Raw genomic sequence first — 20317 nt, 5'->3', positions numbered from 1 at the left:
GGTATTCTATTTTTTTCTAATTTAAGAATGTAACCTCTGAATTGATAAGCAGGAGATTGTCATCACACTTCTATTTTTTATTTTGCCTTTATTTTGTCTGCTGTTATTTCACAAATACCTTCACAGTGTTTTTTAGCCATTGTAGTCTAAAGCCAGATGAGTTCATTGGTTTGCTGCAGAGGTGCACAAATCTTTGAAAGTATCCGTATGCACGTATTGAGGAGGGAGGAGGAGAGTGCATGAGTGTAGGTCTTCAGTGGGCGAGAGGTGGCAACAATTTTCATTTAGCACCAGAGTTTGCTTATGCTGAGAGGAAATATTTGAAACATGATTGGGAAAATAGAGCTTTAGACTTGAAACCCTTTTTATTTTAGTGTTTTGTACACTGATGGATTTACGTGGTTATTTTGTATAACTTCAGCTGGTAAGGACTCCATCCTGTTCTGAGTTCTTTGGGCATAAAGTACTTCTTTTTCCACATCCTGTCAAACTTGGATTTATTGGTGTATGTAGCCTAAGATGCTTCTATAGTGTTAGAGTTATGACAGGCAGAGAAACAAATCTTAAGGTCCTGCATTCAATGAAGGAAAAAAACGTGGATGAATATTAGATCAGAATTTAACTTCCATATCAGACTTGAGGTAATAACTCTCCAAGGCTCCATAATAATAAAAATTCTTTTTTCTTTTTCAGTTTTGTAAACCTCTGAAAAAATTGGAGAGACCACTTTAGCATAAATAGTAAGCTATCAAAGAAAGGTCTTGTAAATACCTTCTCCCATCGATGTTCAGCAGGCTGAGAACTGTAGGAGCCCATGTAGATTCAGTCTGTCGAAATTTATCTTTGGGTTTGCTTGCAGCAATTGTGTGTCTTATTCTACTGGGTTCTCGGAATGTACTCAAAGGAGTAAGGACTATACAAACTATTTAATGTATTTAATTTAATGTCATAGTAACTGCTGTACTGTTAGTCACTGCTAGATGGCACTGTGTAGCTGTGCTTTCACCAGAATTATTACTGAAACCTGTATTTGAGAACTGCTTAAAGTAACATTTAGGTTAAAAATGACACTTTATTGAATTTTATTTTCAATTTAGTCACTTAATTGAACACACTAAAAATGATCTCTTGGCTCAGGAACTTATTTTACGGTGTTTGAAAGGATTCAAAAGTTCAGACGGCCACAGTAAGTGAGGTGAGGTTTGCCTGAGTTTCCTATGCAATTATTAATATGCAGAAGCACTGCATGTGTTAGACTTGAGTAAATACCCTACAAGATTATTTAGAAGAAAATAGATCTGTTGTCAGTTTAAATATGGTCAGAGAGAAAATAAACTAGTGAGGAGCATAACTATATCTTGAGGTTAGAGGGGTTTGTATGATTTTTGTGAACAGGTGTCAGTGCTCGTTACCTGAATGAGTTATTTTCACAAACTTAGCTAGTAAAGCTCAAAATCATTCCAGGTTTTTACTCAGAAGTCAACAAATCTGACTTAGCATAAAGTGAATTTATCATATAAGCCCGGTTGTTCATTCACAGAGAAGATGATATCCAAATAAAGCTAATGGGTGTGGCACAGGGACGCTTGCAGTGTGATGCAGCGGAGGTTTTCTGTGTCCAATCAGAATGGTTTCAGGTTTTTTTTCCTGTGTTAGCAAGAGGTTTTCACTGTTCTGGAATTACGATATACTAAGAAGTCCATTCCACTTACTATAGTTAAAGACATATCAGGTATTTTGGCAAGGCAGATTGTCATGATTCTCAGGTACGTATATAATGGAAGGTTGCATCTCCTTAAGATGTACCTTCTCCTAACAAAAGGAAAAAAAAAATACCTCAGATGTAGCTCATCCTACATACCACTAAAAATCAGAACTCTGAAGAATCTGTGTCCTGCAAAATTGTAATTTATGTTACCAGACTGTATGTTTTCTATGTGCATGTACGAATTTTTCGGCACCATGAAGTGTATTTTACTTTTCTGGGGAAGAGGGGACATATGTGCAGTTGCTGCATACTCTAGTTGTTTCCTGCTGTTATTATTACCTTGATTTAATTCATTACAATGTATTTCTCCCTTCTTGTTATCTTGCTTGATACCCGTATGAGTGCATTAGCGATTATTTGCATTAGTGATTATAGTACATATGCAGTGTTTTAAAGTTGGCTCATGTTCCTGGCATTGATTGAAATCACTTGACAGATTTGTACGTGGATTTCCAGGTGTTCTACCTAGTGTACGCTAACGAGAAAATAAGAGATTTGGTGTTCCATTTGATTGTTTTGAAAGTTATTAGCAGGTACTGGCAGGAGGGCTTATTTTATAGGAAGATTCTGAGGAAATATTGGGCAGTTACTTTTGCTTTTTGTTGCTACAAAACTGCATTAAACATTTTTCACTCATTTTTCTATAATAATGTATTCTATTTTTCATTGAAGAACTGTTCTTACAAACGTTGCATGTTAGAAAGCAACAAAATGGTTTATAAGTGTATATAATTTTCAAAACATTGAACTGACAGCTGAGCTCATTGTATGAATCTGATGGCAAAATAAGATGTTCTGAGACTGAAAAATGGAGAAGCAAGATCTGCTGTTAGAGCCAAGTACAAGCTTCATATTTTTAAGAAAAAAATATGTAATTGTGGTATATATGCCTGTAGTTGCTGATCCTTGAATGTGATAAAGTGATTCTAAAGTAATTATGCCTCACGTTAAAATGTGAAATAATTAGTTTAATGTAGCTTTTCTTCTTATTTTGCAGGTTTTCATAGCCTTCATTTTGAAGCAGTAATGTAACTTCTAAGATGATTTAGTACCTTACAGTTGTCTCAAGTTAAGATACCTTTCTTCCTTTTTCTTGGTTAATTTAGTTCTCCAAGAAAATGGTTGAATATTGAAACTTTTTTTTTTCTAGGAACTGATTTGTTGGTTCTTATTCCTTGAGTAGAATGGGCAGTAGAAAGACTTTTTCTTTTTTTTCCTGGAGACTGGCATTTAAATTGTGATTTGAGAGGGCATTTGTAAGTGCTTTTTCTTGTCCTTACTGTTAATGGACAATCAAAGGAGGACAGTTAATAGGAGCTGGAAACGTTTTTCTAAACTTCAGTCTAACAGTTTGTTTGGATTTTTTAAACTCTGCATCTGTGAGCAAGGATTGGGTTTGTTTTTGTGAGATCCCAGATGTGAAGAAATGCCAGCAGATCAGCACTTTACCCACTGTAAAATTGCTGTAAACTTTCATAGTGACTCTTCTACATCTCATTAACACAGTCTAGCTTTTTGTAAAAAGCAATTCCATTCCTGTTAACATCAACTTGAGGACCTAAGTCAAGAAGACATCTTGATCTGTAGAGAGTGTGGGGCTACTTAATGTTTTGCCAGAATTGAGTGTGTGACTTAAGAAACAGCGTGGCATTTGAAACCACGTGGTACTCAGTAACTTTAGGGGTGTTTCAGGATTTAGAGCATGTGCCATCTCACCTGTGTTGCAGACCATATTCTCAAGCTGATTCCTCAAATGAAAGATTTGAAGCTTGATGAATAACGTGGATTTGAAGATGTGTTTTAGGTTGAATTACTTACATATCTCTCTCTATAAAAACATAGCTTTGTAACCTTAACTGAGTCTGCTTGATTTTTGGCATTACTTTCTGTAGTATTGTTTCACAGATGTTTTTATAGTTATATTTGGGAAACATTGTCTTTTAAAGTGAGATTACAGAATAAACAATAGAGTTTTCTTTGGCAAATACTTAGGTTGCTCCAAAAGTAATGCTTCCTATATATTTCCATGGACACTACAACAGATGCAAAGAGTGCAGTAACACTGTTTGATAGAGCTAATTCTCAGCTACAAAACACTGTTTTTCAACGTAGTCGCCACCACAGGCTGATTTGCGTGGATGAGCTGATTGAGATGTTCTTCATTTTGTGATGTGACAGCTGTGCATTGTTGTCTGGAATGTGGCTTCTCATTTGCTTCTGTGTCACCACTGCTGAAATGTACCACCCACTTCCTCACTGTACTCACATCTACTGTTTGGTCTTCATAATTTTTTCACATGAAGGAATTCAGTGATGCACCTTTGTTTCTTACGGACTTCAGTGCGAGAAGCTGTTTTGTCAGACTGTCCCACTGCTGCTCTCTACTACATGGCAACAAAATGTAATGAAAGATTGGTGGGAAAACTTAACCCATACTACCATACCACCAACATTCACCTCTGACATTGTGATCAAACATAATAACATAGGATACATTACATTCAGAGCAGGCCTGGAAAAAATATTAAAATAGAACATTCTGTACTTGCTTAAAGAAGCATTTTATCTGTTGCTTCAGAAATTCAAAGGTGAATGTACTATCAAAACAGTTGTTTATAAACTTTTCACTGTATACTATAGGTTCCTAAGTTAAGTCTAGTTAGCTGAGTCAAATGGTATTTGTGTTACTGAAGCACCTCCTGGAGGTAAAGAGTCCAATAGCCTCAGCTTCTTTTCCTTTGATTGCACAGGGAGTTTTGTTGTTAGCTCAGGCACCTGAAAGGTAGTCATAGTCATTGGTATGAGCACCATTCCTTCCACACTACTTCTTAATACAGTAAACCCCCCTCACCCCTTTTTTTTAATCTAATCTTCCCCCAGGTTGCACAAATCCTTTGCATGTTTGGCTAGCCATAGAATTATGAAGGTTTTTTTGTGAGTATAGTAGGCATGTGAAGTGTGTTAATAATTTACAATGGAAAGTTACACAATGGGGATAAAAATATCATTTTAAGGTCAGCTGAACTTTCAAGTTTTCATTTTTCTTTTTTTAGTTGAGATTATATTTGGGATGACACAGGACTTCATTTTGAGCTCATTGCTTTTGCTTTGGTGTTAGTTAAAAATGAATTAGTTGATAAAATGATCTCTTTTAAAAAGTTCTGTTGTAACAGATGTAATTGCTATGCCTGTCATGCCTTACAATAATTTTCAGTTTGTATCTGTAGGTCACCATTAAAGCAAATAAGCAGGTATGCTGTTCTTTCATGTTTTCTTGAAACTTCAGTTCTGGAGGGCTCTGTGCTTCTGATAATAGATGGTAGCATAGAAGCACAGAATGGCCCTGCTACGTGCAGGGTCACCAACTACCAGACCAGGCTGCCTAGAGCCACATCCAGCCTGGCCTTGAATGCCTCCAGAGATGGGGCATCCACAACCTCCTTGGGCAACCTGTTCTGGTGTGTCACCACACTCTGCGTGGAAAAACTTTCTCCTAATATCCAACCTAAACTTCCCCTGTCTGAGTTTAAAACCATTTCCCCCTTGTCCTATCACTATCTATCCTCATAGACAGCTGTTCCCCTTATTGTTTATACACTCCTTTTAAGTACTGGAAGACCACCATGAGGTCTCCCTGGAGCCTTCTCTTCTCCAAGCTGAACAAGCCCAGTTTCCTCAACCTTTCTTCATAGGAGAGGTGCTCCAGCCCTCTAATCATCTTTTTGGCCCTCCTTTGGACTCGTTCCAAGAGCTCCACGCCCTTCTTGTGCTGGAAGCCCCAGGCCTGGACGCAGTACTCCGTATGGGGCTTCACAAGAGCTGAGTAGAGGGGCACAATCTCTTGGGGGGGAGGCAATCTCTTAGGGAGGGACAATACTTACTGGACTCTCTTGCTACTGCTGAAATGCTGTGTTGGAAAAGAGGCAGATTCAGTTAAGTTCTTTAATATCTGTAGACTGTCTTAAAAACGATAAAACAAAAATTGGAAAAAACATGGGATGCTGCTGATCTTGTATTCCTTGAGCGTCCAACCTTTTGGCTTGACTGGGCAGCACTGAATGAGGAGGAATTGTCTTCAGCTGCACATATGTAGGTTGCTTTGAAAGTAATGCCTGCTATTTACATCCATTGAAACTACATCAGGTACAAAGAGCACAGTAACACTGATAATAGAGCAAATTCTGAGCTACCAAACACTATTTTTTCAATATAGTCATCAGCATTAGCTCTGTATTTTTCCAGTGATAAGCCTGCATTCTGTGCTCATAAATGTCTGTACCAGCAGAGGTGACCCACTGTTGCCACTACTAAATCATACCACCCACCACCTCACTGTGCTCACATTCACTGTTTGTTATCCACAAACGTTCAGCAAGCATCAGTAAATGTCAGCGAGTGGGTGAAATTTCCTTTGCATGGAGGAATTCAATGATAAATCTTTGCTTTGTCCTCACTTCCATGTCAGATGCCATTTTGTCTTTCTGTTCCTCTGCTGCCCTTTTTCTTGTAGCAACGAAGTGTAATGGAATATTGGTGGGAATGTACAATCTCTGCTGCCATACCACCACCATCTGCCTTTGATGTTGTGGGCCAACATAATAATATAGGAGGCGTTACTTCTGGAGGAGCTCTGGAGCTCTCATAAGTATATGAAATATAGTTAATGAAATGTTTTGTTACTTATGTACAGTTTTTAATGTTTTTTATTAAAATGTAGAGAAAGAGAGCAACGTAACCCTAAAACTAGTGGGATGTTTGACCTTGTTTTTGTGTAACTAACCCATCACTCTCTTTTGATGGCAGCGGTCGTCATTCTCAGTGAGCTTTCAAGGTGTTTCTTAGAGGTTTCTAATGAAATTTTATTTTTCTTGTACCTGATCCTTGAAAATAATTTTTCACAAATATATGTGATGCTGAAAAGCAATGACATGAGTAAGGTGTGACTGTGAAGAGAGGGGCATTTCTCTCTGCTAAAATAGAACTTACAGAAGTCCAGTAGAGAGATATGATCAGATTTTTGAGTTGTATATCTGTTTGTAGCCCTATACTTTCTACTTGAAAATGTGCAAGTCTTGTTTCTTTTGTCAAATGTAAATGGACTTGGAAAAATAAGATAATTTTTTGGCAATCTTGAAACCAGTCCTCAAATTCCTTTATCAGAAAGGAAAGCACGGCTGCGTATTTTTTCTGTTCACATGGGACTGTGTTCAGCCACTGTATCTATCACAAGGCACGCAGTCATTTGCCATCACTTGAGTTAGCACTGCACTGTGGCCTTCCCGCACCCCGGTTTCAGCCCAGACAGAGTTAACAGCGCACTGCTGTTTTGTCATTGCTGAGTGAGGGTTGCGTGTCCAGGCCCAAGCTGGGCCAGGCAGCTCTGCTGGTAGAGTTGCCGCCATGATGGCGCAGGGCAGAGGCAGGGCAGGCTGCACTGCAAGATGTGCTATGTTGAGGGTTGGACATGGCTGGAGCAGGTAAATACTACTGCTCTTTAGTGGAGTTCTGAACATATTTGATAAACAGGTGCATGGTTTACCACTGAAAATTCTCTTTTCTTGTGAGAAGAATATTTCTATTAATTTTCCCCCAATATAATGAATTTCAAATATTTTTAATTGTTCCGTGTGTTAACTGGGTGTTTTAGGTGCTGTGTGAGAATGGGGAAAATAAAAGGACAATTTTGTAACGAAATCAGTGCAATGTATATTGATAACCATAGTTTAAAAATGATCACATTCTTGAGGGCTTCTTTGTTCAGTCATTTTTCCCTAGTGGCTGGAAGTTCAACTTTGTATGCACAATCAGCCTGGTTTCCATAATGTGATTTCATTCAGCAGTAGGAACAAGATACTTGGAATGAGGCTAGTAAATGAACTGTACGTTTTCTGCACTGTTGTAGACAGATACTTCTGTCTATTGTTTATGCCAGGTTATTTCTGGGCTTTAGCCTAGTAGATTATGACTACAGATTAAAAAAACAACAGAATTTGAATGTAATGTAAGATGTTCCTGTGTAAGATGTTATTGGGGGGAAAAATTATGTGTTCCTGTTTACTCTGAAACGAAGTTTGTATTTTATTTAGTAATCCAGGCTAAGACAACCTTTACTTTGTTTACACTGTTCCCAGAAGTACCACTTATGAAATGCACTCTGTTTCTGAAGTGACCAGAGACAAATACCTAATAGGAATTGTCCTTTAGCTTTTTTTGTTACTTCAGTACCCGAGTGTCAGATTATTTTAAGAAAGTATTGTGGTGCCTTTTGGAATATCTATTCTGAAGTGGTGACCTTCTTGGTGGGCTACCCTGAATGTTGACAGAAAGGAAAAAGTGTAAATTATTCAGGAAAGAATGTAATTGATGATTTACATGAGGAGCAGTTCTGGTTTCTTCAGGTTTCAGTAAGAATGGTCAGATACTTTAAGTTGCAGTGATGTGAGAAGCTTTCATATAGAAACAACACATAGCCTATATATATATATATATATATATATATATATATATATATACACACACACATAGGGTTTTATATATATTTATATATATATTTTTATGTATATATTTATATATATATATATATATAAATATGTATGTATGTATATGTATAAATTCTAAGTAGCAAGTGGTTAGAGAAATACACTTAGGTAGGGTTGGAACGTCTGCTGACCTGAAATGGTGCATGTATTCAGTATTGACGCTGTATGTCTGGGTCGGGATGGCAATCTTTCATTTTGACATGCTGATAGTTAAAGTAAATTAATTATTATAAATGCTTACTCTGAATGATTTTCAAGCATTCAGATTTTAAACATCCTCAGATTAATTTCAATAGGAGTGCATAGTGCATTTTTCTTCCTTAGTTACATACAGTATGCACAGGTTAAGTTTGCAGCACTAGTGGATAAGACCATTAAGTTGACTTGTTTTCTTCCTACTTGTGAGCAGTACTTACTGAAAGCCTTTAAAATAGATTAGCTACAGAGTTAAGATTCTGCATGGTTCATTGTGCACTGAGTTTTCATTTATCTGGAACAAATGGTTTCAATTCTGCATTCTGTAGTTGATTATATACATGCAGTCATTCATAAAATTTATTAATGTGCTGTGGGAAGGTGTAAGTCATCGTAGATCTTGTGGTCAGTCACAAAGCTTTTCTGCCTTTATTCAGGAGAAATGTTTTTCAAGCTCCATGACCTTCCAGAGATTTGATTCTGACCACAATATTCCTTCCCTTAGTTTAAGCTGCGTATGTTTAAGGCTCCGGGCAGATTTTAGTTGGCCTGACCAATGCCATTTATGGTTTGGGTTGGATGGAACCTTTAAGATCATCCAGTTCCAACCCCCTGCTATAGGCAGGGCACCTCCCTCTACACCACGTTGCTCAAAGTCCCATCCAGCCTGGCCTTGAATTATTCCAGGGAGGGAACGTCCATAAAGCTCTCTGGACAACCTCTTCCAGTGTTTTGCCACACTCACAGTAAAGAATTCCTTCCTAATATCTGGTCTAAATCTACCCTCTTCCAGTTTAAAACCTTTTCCCTTCATCCTGTCACTACACACCCATATAAAAATTCTCTTCCCAGCTTTCCTGTAGGCCTCCTTCAGGTACTGAGACTTATACGTGTGTATGCAGTAACTATAATTATTGGCAAGAAAGCTAAGTGATAAATACTTTTATATACTGCTGTGTTAACTGCTTTTTACAGTAACAGACCAAATTCATAGAATCACAGGATAGTTTTGAGTTGGAAGGAACTTAGAAGATCAATCAGTTCCAACACCCTTGCTGTGGTCATGGGTGCCAGCAACTAGGTCAGGCTGCACAGAGGCCCCATCTGACCTGGCCTTGCCCATCTCTAGGGATGGGGCATCCAAGACTTCTCCGGGCAGCCTGTTTCCCTGCTTCACCACTCTGAGTGAAGAATTTCCTTCTAATATCTAACCTAAATCTTCCCTCTTGTAGTCTGAAACCATTCGCCCTTGACTGTCACTATCAGACTGTGTAAAAAGTTGAGTTCCATCCTGCTTTTAAGCTCCATTTAAATGATGAAAGGCCCACTATCGGTGTCAACAATGAGGATATTAAACAGCACTGCTCCCCGAAATAGACCCTAAGGGGCGCCACTCATTGATTGTCTCCACCTGTGTACATCGAGCAGTTGTCTACAACTCATTGAGTGCAACCATTCAGCCCGTTCGTTATCCTCTGAATGATCCATCCATCTGATCCATGTCTCTCCAAATTAGAGATAACAGTGTGGTGTGGGACTCTATCAGAGCCTCTGCTGTGTATTCACTGGTTAGAAGACTGAAAAGTGTAATGATACGTCTTATTAGTCTCAGTATGAGAAATAAATTTTTTAGGCACAGAACTGCTAGCTGTAAAACTGTTTTCAACTCTAAATAGTTCAGATAATGAACACTTTATAAAAAATCTTAAACCTTTAATTTTTGAGTGGGGAAGTTTCTATATAGAATTATAAATAAATTAAAAAAAAGTTTGTGTTTAACTGCATCTGCTTTGTTGTATTTGTTTGAGTCTGAAAAAATTGTCACGCCATTGCTGTTGTTTTCACTAAGTGTCTTAGTAGGTTCACAGAAATTGTAACACTGATTGTTTGCAATAACTGAGCTTTCAGTGAGGAATTTTGCTGTGAACGTGATGACTCATTTTGCTTGTTTTGAACAAATAATTGATGACTGATTAAATGGACAACAGGTAACTTTCTAGCTTGCATTAGATGTATTACCAAATAGTATGAATATGGAGGTTTATTGTTAGATGATCTGTTCTAGTCTTGTGTTATGTTCCATTTGTAGTGGCTGCAGGGATACCTTATTTCCTTCTGGAAAGATTCAGCCATAGGGAATATTCAGGTACTTTTGTTGTTTTATATTGACTGGTAGTCTGTTTTTAAACTATCACAGGGCAAAAAGAGGTTCCTCACCTCTTCTTTTCTCTCGTCTTACCTGCTTCTAGAAAGAAACAAATACTGCTTTGTCTTAAGCACAGTTTTACAGCAGGAGTTGCATGTGTGTCATTCTTACGTTCGACACAGCTCTTTCTGTGCAGTTTTTCCTTTCTGTTTCTTACAAGCATCAGATAACGATCATTGCAAATGTGTAATTATTACTGTCTGCCTGCAGAGTAAATTTTTCTGCACGGTAATAACTCTGTGTTCTTTTCAACAAATGTTAGTGTGTTTATTGCTATGGTGTGACAGCATGACCTACATTTAAGAAAGCCCTCTGGGTTTGTCTGGTTCATTACTGTCTACTTGCAGATGCTTCTTTGTGGATGTTTAGTTGAGATGCTTTTGCCAACCTCTAGGTTTTTTTTTTTTTGCAAGATTTTGGTAGGGTGGTTTGCAAATTCATAGTCCCTGCAGTCCAGAGCCTGCTTAATGAACAGAATCTATCCAGAGCATAATTTTAAGCATCCTTCTGTCTTCTGTAGAGCAATAGTGGTATTGTTTTTATTTGCTTCTGTCACTGAGCTTCATGTTGCTCTGAGTTGCTAGATGGAAGCACATGTAGATCTATTTTCACAAATGAAGTGCCCAGTCTCTATTCTGAAGTCCACTTAGGAATGTATTTCCACTGAACTGTTGGAAGTGGGTTTCTAATAAGGTTTAGAGGTGCTTCCCAAAACAGTTGGAGTGGTTTGTTTTTCAGTAGCAAAGGAGACTGCCTTATATTTTCTTCTTCAGTGTAGTAGCAGGCTCTTTACTGTGATTGGCGTAACTTTGAAAGGTAGTAATTATTGTTAAGTTAACCCATGCTGCTTTTATGTGGAAGCTATTCCATCAGACTGTATGGTTTGCTGTGCAATTAATATTAATGCTCTTTGTCACTTAATAGTTAAAAGGTTAAGCAGTTCATATCAGGAGGTGGAGGGGACAAAAACAGTTTGTGTCTTGTCAATTTTAAACTTCAGATATCAGTAAATCATTGCAGCAGCCTTTGTTATCAGTTGTTTGCACAAAATAAAATGGAATGGGGGGAGTGGAGAAAAACTGTTCTGTCTGAGGAGACCATCTGCTGTAGTTCCCAGTGTTGTCATTGAGATAAGGGATAAGCTGTGTAAACAGAGGTACCACAAAAAAGGTCTGGTCCTGTCCAGAGAGGCATATGTATGATTTGGATTTGGGTTGATAACAGCCTTAGAAAGTCAAGGGACTTAGAGTAAAAGTCTGTCAGGCGGAGGAGTGATATATTTAATCTGAAGTTCCAGATGTAGCTTATTAGTTTGCCTTTGGACTGACTTCCTTAGCTTTCTTTTGATTTGTTTGAACTCCTACAAATAGAAAATATGCATGAGTTGCAAAGTATTTGTAAAACACTCACGCTTTTTCTTATTGTAGAAACCTTCAGTAGCTGTTTTAATAAATGCTTAATCAACAAAACCAGATGATTTTAAGAATAAGTAGTGTAGGTATTAAATATTTTTGGTTTTGAGAGCAAAAACAGATGATCACTTTCTAGATTAAGTAGGCCTGTATGAACGAAAACTGTTGAAGAATGTTTTTGACTATTCACCTGACCGCAGGTGTCCCTAACATGTCTTGGAGCTTTGGAAAGATCTGAAATAGGAACAGGTTGCCTCAAATAGGGAGGGGGATACCTGAGCCTTTTCTGCAGTCATACCTAGACTGTAAGATGCAGCACTGTGTGGTGCAGGTGACTCTTTGGCTGCCAGTCCTTCTGCAGTACTGCTAGTATAGAGTATGTTGATGCGTGCATGAACAAAACTTAAATCTTTTTGGGCTTTTCTATCTGTTATCTGTTACTACTTCAGCCCATTCCAGCTGAAATTCCTCTATTGGAATCTGTGAGATATCTGGTTTTATTGTCACTAGAGTATTGGAAAACAGTGATGAGGCTTGCTTTTAAAAAAAAAGTTGATCTTTTTTTTACCTATCTCTTTCTAGCAACCTCAGGTAGCAGTCTGGGGGAATTGTGTGTGCAACTTGCAATTTTTTGGTTAATGTTATGATGCTTTTGCTAAGGTACCTGGAGCTGTCTGTAATGACTACTGGGGGCCCCTCGTGAAGATCCATATGTGTGGTTTGTTCTCTCATTAGTGCTCATAGACCTTTCTGTGCTGGGCTTGCCTAATCTTTGTTGCACATGTAAGTAAATATTGTCAGTGTATGGTAAGATTTGTGTGCAACTCTTCAGAGATGCCTAGTGACAGGCTGAGATGCAACATGCAGTGTTGTAGTAGGCGGAGGGGCAATGGCAATTTATGAGGGTGGATAGTGATAGGACAAGGGGAAAAGGTTTTAAACTGAGGCAGGGGAGATTTAGGTTAGATATTAGAATGGTGTTTTTTCACTCAGAGGGTGGTGACACACTGGAAAAGGTTGCCCAAGGAGGTTGTGGATGCCCTATCTCTGGAGGTATTCATGGCCAGGCTGGATGTGGCTCTGGGCAGCGTGGTCTAGTGGTTGGTGACACTGCACATAGCAGGGGGGTTGAAACTGGATGATCATTGTGGTCCTTTTCAACCCAGGCCATTCTATGATTCTATGATTAATTTAGTTTCCATTGAAAGTAAATTTTGAATAAATGTATCTGTTGTCTTCTCTTTACCTAAAGTTTTCTGATGGTGTAAGTTGCTTTAAAAATGAAGGGGTGTGTGCGTAGACCACGTATATCTATCTGTGTGATGGTTGCTGAAGAGTTGTAGAAATATGGGAGAATGCTCACTGATGGAGAAATAATCTTTTGGACAGCTCCTTTTTAAATATTCTTTCCCCTTGTACGTCATCTTTTCTTTGTACTGACTTCCAAAACTGTTGTCCAAAAGATGTCACAAAACGCCACTTGTGTTTTTTTTAAAGAAAATAATAAAAACTTCTACACAGTGAACAGCTTTGAAGCGATAAAGATTATGAAACTGGTCAAGTCTTCTCATCATGAATTTCAGTTAGTTCCAAGTTGTTTTATTTTATTTGGCTACTGTATCCTAATGCAGGTAGCACATTGAAAACTTTGCCAGTAGAGGAACAAAACTATCAGGTAGTGAGAATGCATGATCATAGTCTTCCCTTCACTGACGTTCCAAATGATGGCCTTCAATTTCAGTTTATGGTGGAATGGAAAGGAGGAGATAGGCACTCTGAGCATTGCTTCATGGTAGCCCAGATCATGTTTTCAGTGCAAAAAGAAAGAACTGTGAGGACTGCAGGAATAAGAGTCTGGGGATTAGTGGCATAGATGGGGCAGGCTTTCTTGCAGTTGCTGCTGAATTCTGATCAGTGCTGGGCTGTACACCAGCTGTGTGTGGTAAGGCTGCTTTAGTGCTGCAGGGGCTGTGCTTCACATATTCCCCAGCCTTAGGGGCAACCTGTTTTGGTATACCAACATCCAAGTAGCTAGGGAGCTGTACGGATCTTTGAACATGGACCCTGTATCTTCAGCTTTCTTAGAATACAAAGAACGTATCTTGGAGTCATATTCTACAATGTTGGTGCCTCTTCTGTGATGTCTGCGGTAGAAAGATCACTGGAGCAAATGAGGTCCTGTTACTGATTAAAACACATGGAAGCAATTTTGCCGTTCCATTTTAAGTTCAAAGCATCTTTTTTTTTTTTCTCACTTACTTGTCTTTAATTTACAAAATATGGAAGAGCTTCAGAAAACGTTGCTGGGCTGTCTGGAAAATCATCTATCCAATTTTTGTCTTAATTACATAGCAGTATGGAAAGAGTTATTAATTCCTTATTCACAGGCTATCACAGTAGCCAGTTCCTTAAAACAAAATCTAGTAATGTTTGACTAGAAAGTTTGTTAAACAAGAACGATAGAAAAAGAGAAAGATTACTTTAAAATGCTTTTATGTTTTAGTGGGAATGGATGTGTGTATTTGGTAGCTGCTGTTTGTAGTCAAAAACAAGGGGCATCTCTATACTGGCTGTCAGTTTGTGAGTATTCTATTTGTGGGGTCTTGCAGGGAGGTAGAGCCCCTGTATGTGATCAATGGCATGTATGTGAATTGGAGAATAGGGAGAAGCAAAGGGGAAAAAGGTACCTGTGAAGGGGAGAATTGCAGACTATTCTCACGTGGCAGAGGTTCTGGAGAGGAGAAAGGAGAAGCAGCATATTGGGAATAGGTGGGTGGTCTGAGATAGGTTTGCACAAGGTGAGTCTTTTTTGCTGCTGTTGGTGAAGGATAAATAAATGCTGTTAAATGAATATACTTCTTTTGAAGACAAAAGACAGTAGTTTGCCATTTTGTAGATTGTTAAAGATGTATATGCTGTTGTAAAGTTGGTGACACATGCAACAACTGCAGGTTTGCTAACTCTGTGGAGACAGCTTGTGTTGGAATAAGTATTGTAGGTAGTTGTGCTTATCATGGTACAGGGCCTGATGTCTGTTCTAGGGGTCTGGGGTGCTGTCAGCCTCACCAGTTCCCACACCAGTGCAGTTCTGCCAGTACATGGGTGCTTTACTTGAAGTGTGAGCTATGTAGTGCCATAGCATTGGGTACTATTTCAGAATGTACCAGTCTTTAAAGTGTGGCACAACTAATTTGTTCATGTATTGAATGATTCAGGGTTTTAACAGCGGCAGCATTGTGATCTAGATGCTTCATTTCATGCCATATGTCCCACCTGTAATTTAATTCTGAAATGTGCTTGCATAATGATTCAGAAGAGCTTTAAGTATTTCACTGCACATCACCTAGCTCTTTTGACTAGATTATTCAGCACCTTGTTTTAAAGACAGATGATGTGCCAAGCGTCTTCTGAAATTCAACTTCATTACTTGAAATTAGAAAGCAGTACTCAGGTATTAACAGACTGCACACAGTGATGCATAAGACCAAATGAAAAGATTTGTACCTCCAGCTTACTGTGCCACAAGGCCTTCATGTTGTGACAACTGCATGTTTAACAGCTATCAAATGCATCCAGTCTTAACCAAGTATAACCAAGATAGCCTCATCTGAGCTTGTAAGTAAACATACAAAATGCTGGATGTATTTTTGGAAATTGACTTGGACACTTTAAGCCTACTGGACATGTCTGGGAGGATAGAGGTTGTGGCAACTGTAAGTAAGCATGGCCTTCCTTTCTTTATCTCCCATGATGTGAACTAAAAGATAGGGGGGGAAAAAAAATTGTTCAGTAATCTAATAGTGAAATTTAATTTGATCATGAAGCTTTTCATTCAAAATGACTGAGCTTGCAGAGACCCATTTAAGCTTTTTTTTTGAGAGAGAGAACATATACATACAAATATATTGCATGCATTATATTTCTGACTCTTGTAGACATCTGCTTCAGGTTATTCCTCCTGTATAACACCAACTTGGACTTAACAAACAAACAAAAAAGAAAACCCCACACCACCACCACAAAAACAAAAACCAAACAAAAAAGTCCAGCTAAGTAGAAAGCCCACCCAAATGTACCATAAGTTCACTCTGTGCATGTAGGAGTGTTTGGCATTGGAGACCTTCCTGAGATCAGCAGTTTCTTCCAGGAGCTGAGCTCTGTTTAAGATGGGAGACTCCAGTCTTGAAGCTTGTACTTGTCTTTATGTATAATGTATGACAAGCATCGTTTGAAATTGTGCTGGTTTTTTTGTCATTCATGCACCAAACTTTAGATTGTGCCACAGGATTTGCTTCTTTCCAGTTAACGCCTTAGGCAGCTTATTTGGGAGTCTTTTTAGCAATGCTATGCGAAGGATTAAATGTGTTTTTTATAAATGTATAATAAATTAGCTTCCTTATTTGGAAAATACAATCACTTAAATAACAAAGCAGCTTGGGGGAGCCTTGCTTTTTTGGAGAGTTCATTTTTAGCGCGTTATCTGAACCTCTGTTTTTGAATAGCTCAGTAATGAATGCCACTAAAATCAGATTTCAATTGGTATGAAAAATTAAGTCCTGTAGTTTCTTGTTCTAAAAGCATGTGCTGTTGGAAGCGTCTGAATTTTGAATACATTTTCTAAGGGTTAATCAAATGAAGCTTAATAAACTATTGAAACTTCGCTAATTTATTAACAATTAAAATAATATTTTTGTTGGGTGGTGTTGAGCTACCAAAGTTATTTGTGCCTGAAGAAAATCTGTCTATCCACTGAATTTTGAATTGTGTAGTATTCTTTTAGAGATGCGCACACCCTCTCTTTCACGGCCACGTGTCTTTCCTCTGCTTGTGTCAGATAAAAGGACTAAGGTTCTCATTGCTAAACAGCTAATAGCCTCTAATTTTGAATGGTTACTTGTTTACATCACCATTTTTACTGTGAGATGCTGTCTGTTAAGCGTGAAACACTTTTATTGTGTTATTATGCTGTATTAAGTCACTTGAATTCAAAAATAATGCATCTTGTGTTCATTAAAAAAACAAAAACACCCACAAAACATTCATCCATCCTTAGTGGGTAATCTTTGTTTGCAGTTGTTCACCAAATTCTTTGTGAGCTCTTCAGAATTGTAGGTTATATTTAGAATTTCTCCTGTAAGCTATCCAAACTGTGGGAGAGGTTTACTTGATTTATTTTCTTGGGGATTAATAAGCCCTGAGGTAACAGGGTAAAATATGTATTTTCTTCATAGTTATGGCATCCAAATACAAAGTAGTAATAACAGGAGAGTTGTTGGCCTCCCTGCCTGCCATCTGTGGTAGCCAGCTGCTTGATTGCATTGCTTTGTGTTGTAGGAAAGACGTGCCTGGGATATGTTTTGATATGAAAAGCTGGCATTTGGAAGCCTGATCTCCAGTAACACGCAGTGCGCTATGGCCTATCTCTGTGGGGCAGGTGTCTCCTAGTTGAACATACTGAGTGTGAGGAATTTAAATGGGATTGTTTACATTGACCTTTGGAGGAGAGTTAGACTGTCTGGGGTGGGGGTAGGGGGAGGGGAGGGAGAATTACACTGTGGGGGAAATAGCACTTTCCATCTATATCTACTTATAGTATTAAGTAAATGGTTATGCTTGTGTGCATGTAATGGCTTGTGCTTCTTTCATCCAAAGCAGCATTAACATCACACTGATGTTTGGTTGTTGCTGAGCAGGAGGAGAACACCTGGGGTCAGGCTGCTCGGTGGGGCAGACCGCTGCCATGATGGTGAGGCAGCAGGGGTGGGGTGGAGCCAGGACAGTGCCTGGGTTAGGCCAGGGGTTATTCTGTACCCCAGGACACCGAGCGGAGGGCTGCTGTGGTGAGACCTCATGGTGCTGGCAGCTGTCGGGCAGTGATATTGTTGCTGTGTGTTGGGTGGCAAGTAATTGCGTCGTGACTATATATCTTGTTATCATTGCACTTCTGTTCCCATTTTTCTCTTCTGTCACAGTAAACAGTTTTTATCTCAGCCTGTGAGTTCTATTTTGTTTCTGGTTCTCTCCCTCATCCCTCTTGAGGATGAGGGTTAGTGGGTGAGCAACTGTGTGGTGCTGAGCTGCTACTGCTGCTGCAATCCACAACTGGGCTTCTCCAAGTGCAAGCCTGGCTGATGTGCAGGGACCAAGGCTTGAATTCTTGCTTTTTTGGTCAAGGCAGCCCAGTGGGATGGCCTTTGGGATTGCCCACTTGAACTTCTGCTTGGCCTAACAGAGCAGTTCTGCTCGCGTGCCTGCTCTTTTGTGCTGTCTGCACGTGGCTGGGGGTAAGATCACCAGTGTAGTCACCTGGCCAAGGTTTCTTAGATGTTGTGGTTTTCATGCTGCTGAGGAGTAAGTGGAAGGAAAATTGCATGTGGCCCATTGGCTTTTTGTGTGAGGATGGAGAACTCCAGCTGAGGTGCAGTAATGAGCAGTTGGAGGCGGTAATATCTCAGCTTACTCTAGCCTGAATGTGTGCAGACAGACCTAGCATAGGCAGCACCTCAGGGCTTTCTTCAAAGAAGGTCCTGGGATTGTTTGCAAAGAATGCAGAGGAAGGAGGGGCACACTGAGGGGGGGGGGGGGGTTCACTGTGCACTGATTTTATTTTCCTGTGTAATGTGTGAATGTGCGTTTCTTGTTTGAAAAGTGAAGGATAAGCTTTTATTTTTTTTGCCTAATACTATAACAAAGGTCAGGATTGCAAAAGCTAATATGTTAGGTTAAAAAAAATAAAATTTTGTTTAAAAAAACAAAATAAAAATCAGTTTTATCAGTGTGTTGATTTGCCTCATCATTTGTATTTCCCAGTTATTGTAGTTCATCATTCTGTGTTTCAGTGTAGTGCATGTGGTTCACTCTCAGATTGTCCTGCGTGGCACTTTGTTGTGAGTGCTCTCCTTTTTGATTTAAAAGTCCTCGTTATTAAAGTTCTGATATGAGAAGTGTTTGTCGGAGTTGTGGCCAGTTATGGTTAAGTGGGGGGCTGTGGAAAAAAAGGTGGTTTGTTATAGATAGTAATCAATGAGAATGCTCAAAAATGAGGATTTCTCTTTTACAATAGGAACGTTGGAAGAAATGTGAACGTTACACAACTGTATATTCTTAGGGCTGTGGTACACACTGAGACAAAAAGCTAGCATGTAAAATACAGGTCTTTTATATGCTCTGTAAATTGTGGTCAAGAAGCTTACTGCTGCACCTATCTTGGAAACTAAAGATTCAGGAATAATTTCTGTGTTGAGAGATAGGACAAGGCAAGGTAGAACCTGTTGGTGTATAAGCAGCTTAGTTTGTAACCTTTTTTTTCCCTAAAATATCCCGGGTGCTACTGTGCTATAGCAGCAGCCAAAAACACTTGCTGTGCCCAGCATGGCAGCAATAAAGAGAATGAGAGACACAGGTCTGTTTTATTGTGGTTGTTTTTTTTTTTTGTACCTACACCTATATATGTTTGAATTAAAACGGTGTTAAGGGAAACTTGAAGTAGTGAATCTGCTGAACGAAGACTGGTATTTTATGTTATTTCAAACTGGTGCATAGTCTAGTGTAGAAAATTGGACTATTCTATTTGCCTCAAAACCCCTAACGTGATGTATTTAATGCTAGAAGCCTGGGCAAGTTGTGCTTCTCCACTATAGTAAAATACAAAGTGAATAGTTTTACATCACTGTGCTTAACCTTGAGTCCTTATGTCTTCCTTTTAAAATCAGGATGGTATTCCAAGCTGTTACAAACTGTCAGAGTCATCCTGAAGATGTTTCCAAGTGTTGAAGTGGTAAGGTTTTGTGCTAATACTGTTGAAAAATTAATGGTTAATCGAGATTTTGCTGAATTTTATGCCACCACAAGGATATGTGACACTCTACTATTTTGACCAACGCAATTGCTCACAATTACAGTTGCTTAAAGGAAAATGGATTTCATTTTTAGCCTTTTTTTTTTCTGAATCTGAAATGTCATACTTGATGCAACCAAACAACTTGGTTGGCAGAAAACTGAAGGCTTTGGCCAAAGAAGGAAAATATGCCACCTTCTTCAAAGTTATAGGTTGTTAATGTGTTCTAGGCTATTTTTCAGCTTCATCAAGCATCTAGTGCCAAATTAATATAAGATTAAGATTGGAATGGGAGATAGCCACACTGATTTTGAAACCCAAAACTTTTCAGAAGGAAATAGCAAGTTGAAACATTTCCAC

At 38.8% G+C, this 20317-nt stretch overlaps 1 protein-coding gene across 2 annotated transcripts in view; it reads left to right on the top strand.

The window, feature by feature from the left end:
* The window catches only part of CDKAL1 (CDK5 regulatory subunit associated protein 1 like 1), a 376852-nt gene that overhangs the window by 19895 nt on the left and 336640 nt on the right, over positions 1 to 20317 (top strand). The gene's annotated exons all lie outside the window — the stretch shown is intronic.

This window comes from Gallus gallus, chromosome 2 (assembly GCF_016699485.2).
Source record: "Gallus gallus isolate bGalGal1 chromosome 2, bGalGal1.mat.broiler.GRCg7b, whole genome shotgun sequence".
Taxonomy (NCBI): Eukaryota; Metazoa; Chordata; class Aves; order Galliformes; family Phasianidae; genus Gallus; species Gallus gallus.
The sequence above is the reverse complement of the archived record's forward strand: the minus strand, read 5'-3'. Positions and strand labels throughout refer to the sequence as shown.